The sequence below is a fragment of the Aptenodytes forsteri genome, unplaced genomic scaffold (genome assembly GCF_000699145.1).
Source record: "Aptenodytes forsteri isolate BGI_AS27 unplaced genomic scaffold, ASM69914v1 Scaffold193, whole genome shotgun sequence".
NCBI lineage: Eukaryota > Metazoa > Chordata > Aves > Sphenisciformes > Spheniscidae > Aptenodytes > Aptenodytes forsteri.
Genome location: NW_008795405.1, coordinates 9190929 through 9196668, shown reverse-complemented (window position 1 = coordinate 9196668; position 5740 = coordinate 9190929). Strand labels below are relative to the sequence as shown.

Here is a 5740-nt window from a genome sequence, read left to right as displayed (position 1 = left end):
CTGCGGTGAGGAGCCTGAGGGGCGGCGGGTCCGTCCCATCGGTGCCCGGTGGTGCCCGAAGGGCTCCCCCGGCCTCCCAGGGGCGCGCGGGTGTCGAGAGGCGCTCAAGCAGCTACGGCATCTCTCTCAAAGCTGCTAAACCGGCAAAACGTCACCTCTTGGAGACCCGAATTAATCTAACAGGTCTTTATTTGACCTTAATGTTAGCTTAGGGCAGGTGCAGTATTTGCGTAATCGTTCATTCAGCTCGGTGTTAATTACTGTGTCTGAAGTGCCCCACAATGAGATAACTGCGTGACAACTTCAAGCAGGGAGTGGGAGGAAAACAGGTGTAAAATTAATCAAAGTAAGAGCATGGACTAGATCAAAGCTTGCTCTATCTACCAAAATGAAATGTCTTAGCATTTGGTTCTCATTACTCTAATTTATTACAAGCTTGTGACCGCAGTTAATGTGTCTTATATCAGCATGCAATAAAATCGGCAAGCTACACCTAGAAAAACATTAATGAAATTTCAACTTGTTTGTGTAATTTTATTAGTACTTTTCTTCCTGAAACACTCCGTGGATATGCTCTTCAGTACTATGAGATTAAACGTTTTATTATCAAACCTTGCTGAAGGTCTTCTATGGGAAAAGCTCTTAGGAAAGTTACTTGGTATTGTATGTCATAATCTCTTGTCTAAGTATAGACTATGAAAACAGTTATTTGTTTTCTAAAAGTACTTCAGAAAATTTGATGGCTTCTGTCTATGCTTGCATTCTAGTCTTTCCTCATAGTTCCTGTCTATATAGTGACTTAACTGGGAGAATTAAAGATGCCTGGCATTTTTCAAGAAAAAAATCAAATCTTGCAGGAACAAATTTAACATAATTTAGTTTCTAGAAGTCTGTATCATATATTCTAAGTTTGCAAAAAGCCTTTTCGTAATAAGCACATAAAATCTAGAAGTAAGAAGATTTTATTTTAACTTAACAAAAAATTAAAATTAAATGCACTCAGTCCATTTTCAGCTACTGTAACAGAGTAGGTGAACAGAGTTCTGACAGAGATGCAACTAATCTTCAATAGTTTTTTTAAATAGCATAGTTTATTCAGCAAGTGCCTATTTTATTCTTCCCATAACAGTTATTCAAAGTAAAAAGTAATAGGTCAGGTTTATTGTTTTTTAATGCAAATCACTTTCTTTCTCTAGGTTTTTGAAGCATGTGATGAAGATAACAAAGGCTATTTAAGCAGAGAGGAATTTAAAGTTGCCGTAGTAATGTTTGGTTAAGAACCCTCAAAGGTATATATTTTTTCATTTATGTTCTGAAGACCCAGCTTACATAGATGTCTCACTATTGAGAACTCTGTACTGACTGGTCTGCACTAGTTGGAGTGGATTACTGTAGGTTTGGTAGACAGAAATACCTACAGATTCTTAAAGTAATTTTCTTATCTGGGGGTATTTATTCCAAAAGACAATAATCAAACCCCTACCTTTCCTGCTGTAGATCTGTGATGAGCAGAAGGATGCATTGTATTTCATATGTGTACAAGATGTATGAAGTAAGTGACTTACTGAGCTTGTTATTGGTCAGTTATTGGTTTTTATTAGTGGTACACTCCATTTCTTTACTCAGTGGTTTCAGTAGATGTGAAACTACTGCATGTCCTAATAATAAACATGTATTCTCAAAAATATAGCTATTTTGGGTTTCAAGTAACAGCTGGGCATTTTTAGGCTTGACTTCTCTAATATAAATCTACAGCTGTATGAAAATTTTCACAAAAGAAAGGTTTATTGAGAGAAATTGTATGTTGCGTACTCACAGGAAGATGCAGGATAAATTGTATGGCTTAATGTAGTTCTGTAAGTTATGTTTCTACTCTAGTACTGCAAGTGATCTCAAAAGAAGAACACACATGCAAGATTTCAAAATAAATACGTGTGTCTGTGAGTTTGTCTTTCTCCTGGTATGTCGATACAAGCTTGACCAATATACTATAAAGTATATTTAGCATAGAAATTATGATTCATCTTTCTTCTCCAGTTTGAGAAATCTTCTTCCCCAAGGACCACTTGTGACTAATCTTTTTTTTTTTTACTTAAATAGGTATTTTAGGAAAATAGTCTTAACAAGGTTATAAACAAAATTTTGTCTATGATAATTTAAAGTAAAAACCACAGAAATGTTTTATTAAACTGTGAAAGTAGTCATCTCTGATACATTTCAGCTGTGGGTAAACATTTTCTCAGTAAGCTAGGGCCAGATCTAAAAATAATTTAGACTTCTAAAGTGAGCCTTAACTGCTGAACTATGAATCTGAAAATGCTCAGCTGCCCCTTATCTATCTTCTCCTATCTGTTTTTACCTTCATGTAAAAATTAGCTGTTCTGTTAAATTCCCTGAATGTTTCTTCCAGTAGGAGTACTCAAAACATGCTTAAGGCATTCAAACAAGAGCAGGTTCTGTGCATAAGTCACTGACGGCTCCTTCTTGGAAAGAGAATAGAAGTGGAGGACTCCCAGGCAGAAAGGAGGTGCAGGTTTAGTTATTTCTTCCTGAAAAGGTGCCAAGTCACACCTGCTGTGTCTCTAGGCAGTGCCGTGACCACCTGGCTGTAGACCATTTTGTCTGTGCAGCTGTACAAAAATTAATTAAAAACATTTGTTCCAGGAGTGATTCTGTCCTCTAGTGGTCTTGCTAGCTCCTTAAGCGTGCCCAATTCCAGCAACTGTTGCTCTTTACTCAGTGACTGCTCATTGTGAAGTACTAAAAGATCCTTGGGTAGGCAGATACTTTTCTTTGTGGCTTTTGCTAACGTGCATTAACTATGGTTTACGGCACAGCCACACCTTTTGCTTTTGCTGATGGCTAGGCCTTGTAAGTGTTCCTTTTAACATTTTGGTAGTTTTTAATCTAGTTCTGAGAAACACAACTTTCTCTGTGCACCAGATAGGAGCCAAAAGTTGATTGTTAGGATCCAGTTCTTGTGCATGTTATTGTGCATTTTACGTTGTTGTCAAAATGATTAAAATCAGAGACTATCGTAACAGCCCTTGTATGTCTTCGGAACATACAAGAACATGCCCTGGCAAGGAGAGTACTTTCAAGAGCTTTTCCAAGAAATAGGGAATGGTGTGCATGTGTTACTTCTTAAGTTAAGGTGAAACTGTTTCCTCAACTACACTACATACTACAATAAATTTTTCAGTAGAAATGGCAATTACTTAGCATCATCAACTGCAATCAAGCAACTGCATTTTTAGTAAATTGTTGCTGCATCTTTTTTTTGGTCATGTTTTCATTTATTCTATAAGTTAAAAGTAATACTAACTTTACCCACTAGATGTCATTAACGAATACTAGAGAAGAGAAGGTGGGACCTTGGAATTTGAATCACATTCCTACTCCGCTTGCTTTTTCAAAATAATTTGTTGTAAAAATTTATATTATTTTTTATAAAATATTTTTGTGTGGTTATTCATAGAGATTCTGAACTTACTACTGTTTAAAAATCATTCTTACTCCGCTTGCTTTTTCAAAATAATTTGTTGTAAAAATTTATATTATTTTTTATAAAATATTTTTGTGTGGTTATTCATAGAGATTCTGAACTTACTACTGTTTAAAAATAAGCCTTCTGAGACAAGTAACTAGGAAAACATGAAAATAGGAAGAGATTAACGCGATTGTTGAACTGATACTGTATGTATATTTCATATATTAGCATATAAAAATCATCATTTTGGGGATCTAGCAGCATTGTGGGAATCATATTTGTGGGACTTATTTTTTTTTTTTCTCTGAAAGTTTGGTTCAGTGATCCTCTTTTCCCCAAAATTATTTGAACTGATCTAAAATGCTCTCATATTTCAACAACCATTCAGCTGGCTAACTGCACATTCAGGTGTTAAGTGTTTCAAATGAAAAGGGTACTGCAGGAATAGTAGTCATGAAAATATGTTGTTTCCCCAGCTGAAGTTTCCTTTCTGGTACTGTCACATTTAGATCTAACTAAAAGCACTCTCTACACTGTGCCTAGGAGGCCAGGCCCCCAAAAATGTCCAGTGTTTTCCCTGACCCAACTCTGTACCTTTACATCAGGACACTGGTAGGTCAGCATCTGCTGCTGAACAAGATGCCAACAGCAGGGCACCCTGACATCCAGAGTACAGAAGGGCATTCTGATCTCAGGGCTGCTTACAACTTCCAGCTGCTTTTCTGGCACATCTTATCAAAGCTTTCTAAAAAGGACTCCCTAGTCTATTTGTATGCCTGACATGGTCTGTGTGAAAAGTGTTGCAGGCCAAATGGAATATATAGTCTTAGGTTAACTGGTCACGGCATGTTTGGCTTGTCCGTTCTCCAGAATGGAGTATGCTTAGGTTGCACTAGAAGCTGCTAACATGTCGTCTGCTCCCACGTGAGTTGTCTCAGTGCTGCAACTACGTGCAGTCTTGTATTCTAATAACACAGATGCGAGAGTTTGAACTCATGAGCACTCAGTTGTGCTAAAAGGCAATATAAATATAGCCCAAAGTGGACCTCTGTGCTTTCTTGGATATAAACTCCCTTTCTGTTCCTTACATTGTTCAAAGATCTTTTCCAGTGATCGCTTGGTAACCCCCTTATTCAGTTCTGAAAAGTAATTCTTTTTGTTTTCATCATGTCGTTTAGCTTTTTGCTTTTGTACTATAATGAACCTTGGTAACGCTAATATTAGTGAGTATTAGTGAATCTTGGTAACATGCTAATCAACATCTAAGTGTCAGTCCTGTGTTCCTATCAGGTAAAATTGTGAGGTGAGATCCTATTGAAAGACAGTAAAGGAGATATGTAGTACATAAAATGAGACAGTAGTAGATTGGTTTCAGGGTAGTTGTAGAAGCCGGATGATGCAAACAGGTTTTTTCATTTTCTTCCCTGCTCATTTTTTCATTCTTTACCTTTTTATTGAAGTTTTTATTTTAGACAGATTTACCAAATGAATTTTGATCAAACCAGGTTTCAGGAAATAGTTGGTCTCCAATCTGAATATTGAAACAGAAAGTTCTTTCGTTGTTTAAAGGAAATAACAAATTTGGGGGCTGATGCTCCAGAAGTTAATTTTTAATATTACAGTTTCTTTGTGTGTAGTTGAACTCCAATCTGTATAAAGTTAAGCGTGTTTGTTTAAGCATACTTAGTTTAAGATTTGGATATTGATTAGGATTCTATTAGGACTACATATATACTTAGTTTACTGGATGAAAAAGAGGTGGTTTTATTTTAATTAGAATAAAATATTTTCTTACTTAAATGCCATAGATGATACTGTTGTGTAATATGTATTATTATGAGATCAGTATTTAGTGAAAACACATACTATTGATATAAAATGGAAATCATACAGGAGTTCAGATTTATCACTTCTGTAGAAAACCACTGTGGCATATCTCTGTGTTCCAGGTGGAGGTGGATTCAGTAATGTCTTCTGTGAGACCATGAAATTCAGGTAATATGCAAACACCTATCTGTCACTGATTTCTACTCCTTTTTCATTCATAAATTTAAAAAATCTGAAGCTTAGACTCTCAAGAGTTTTGAAGAACCTGATGTAGATTAATGCTAATGTATGTAATTGTATGAGAATCAACAAGGATCAGTGCCGGGTCCTGCACTTCGGCCACAACAACCCCATGCAGCGCTACAGGCTTGGGGAAGAGTGGCTGGAAAGCTGCCTGGCGGAAAAGGACCTCGGGATGTTGGT

General features: G+C 36.6%; 1 protein-coding gene across 1 annotated transcript in view; it reads left to right on the top strand.

Moving 5' to 3' along the window:
- Positions 1-1196: 1196 nt before the first annotated feature.
- EFCAB11 (EF-hand calcium binding domain 11) overlaps positions 1197-5740 on the top strand; it is a 74864-nt gene continuing 70320 nt past the window's right edge. Inside the window, exons 1-2 of the mRNA XM_019472484.1 lie at positions 1197-1289; positions 5440-5485. The gene's annotated coding sequence lies outside the window, so the exon portion shown is untranslated. The remainder of the gene's footprint in view (positions 1290-5439; positions 5486-5740) is intronic.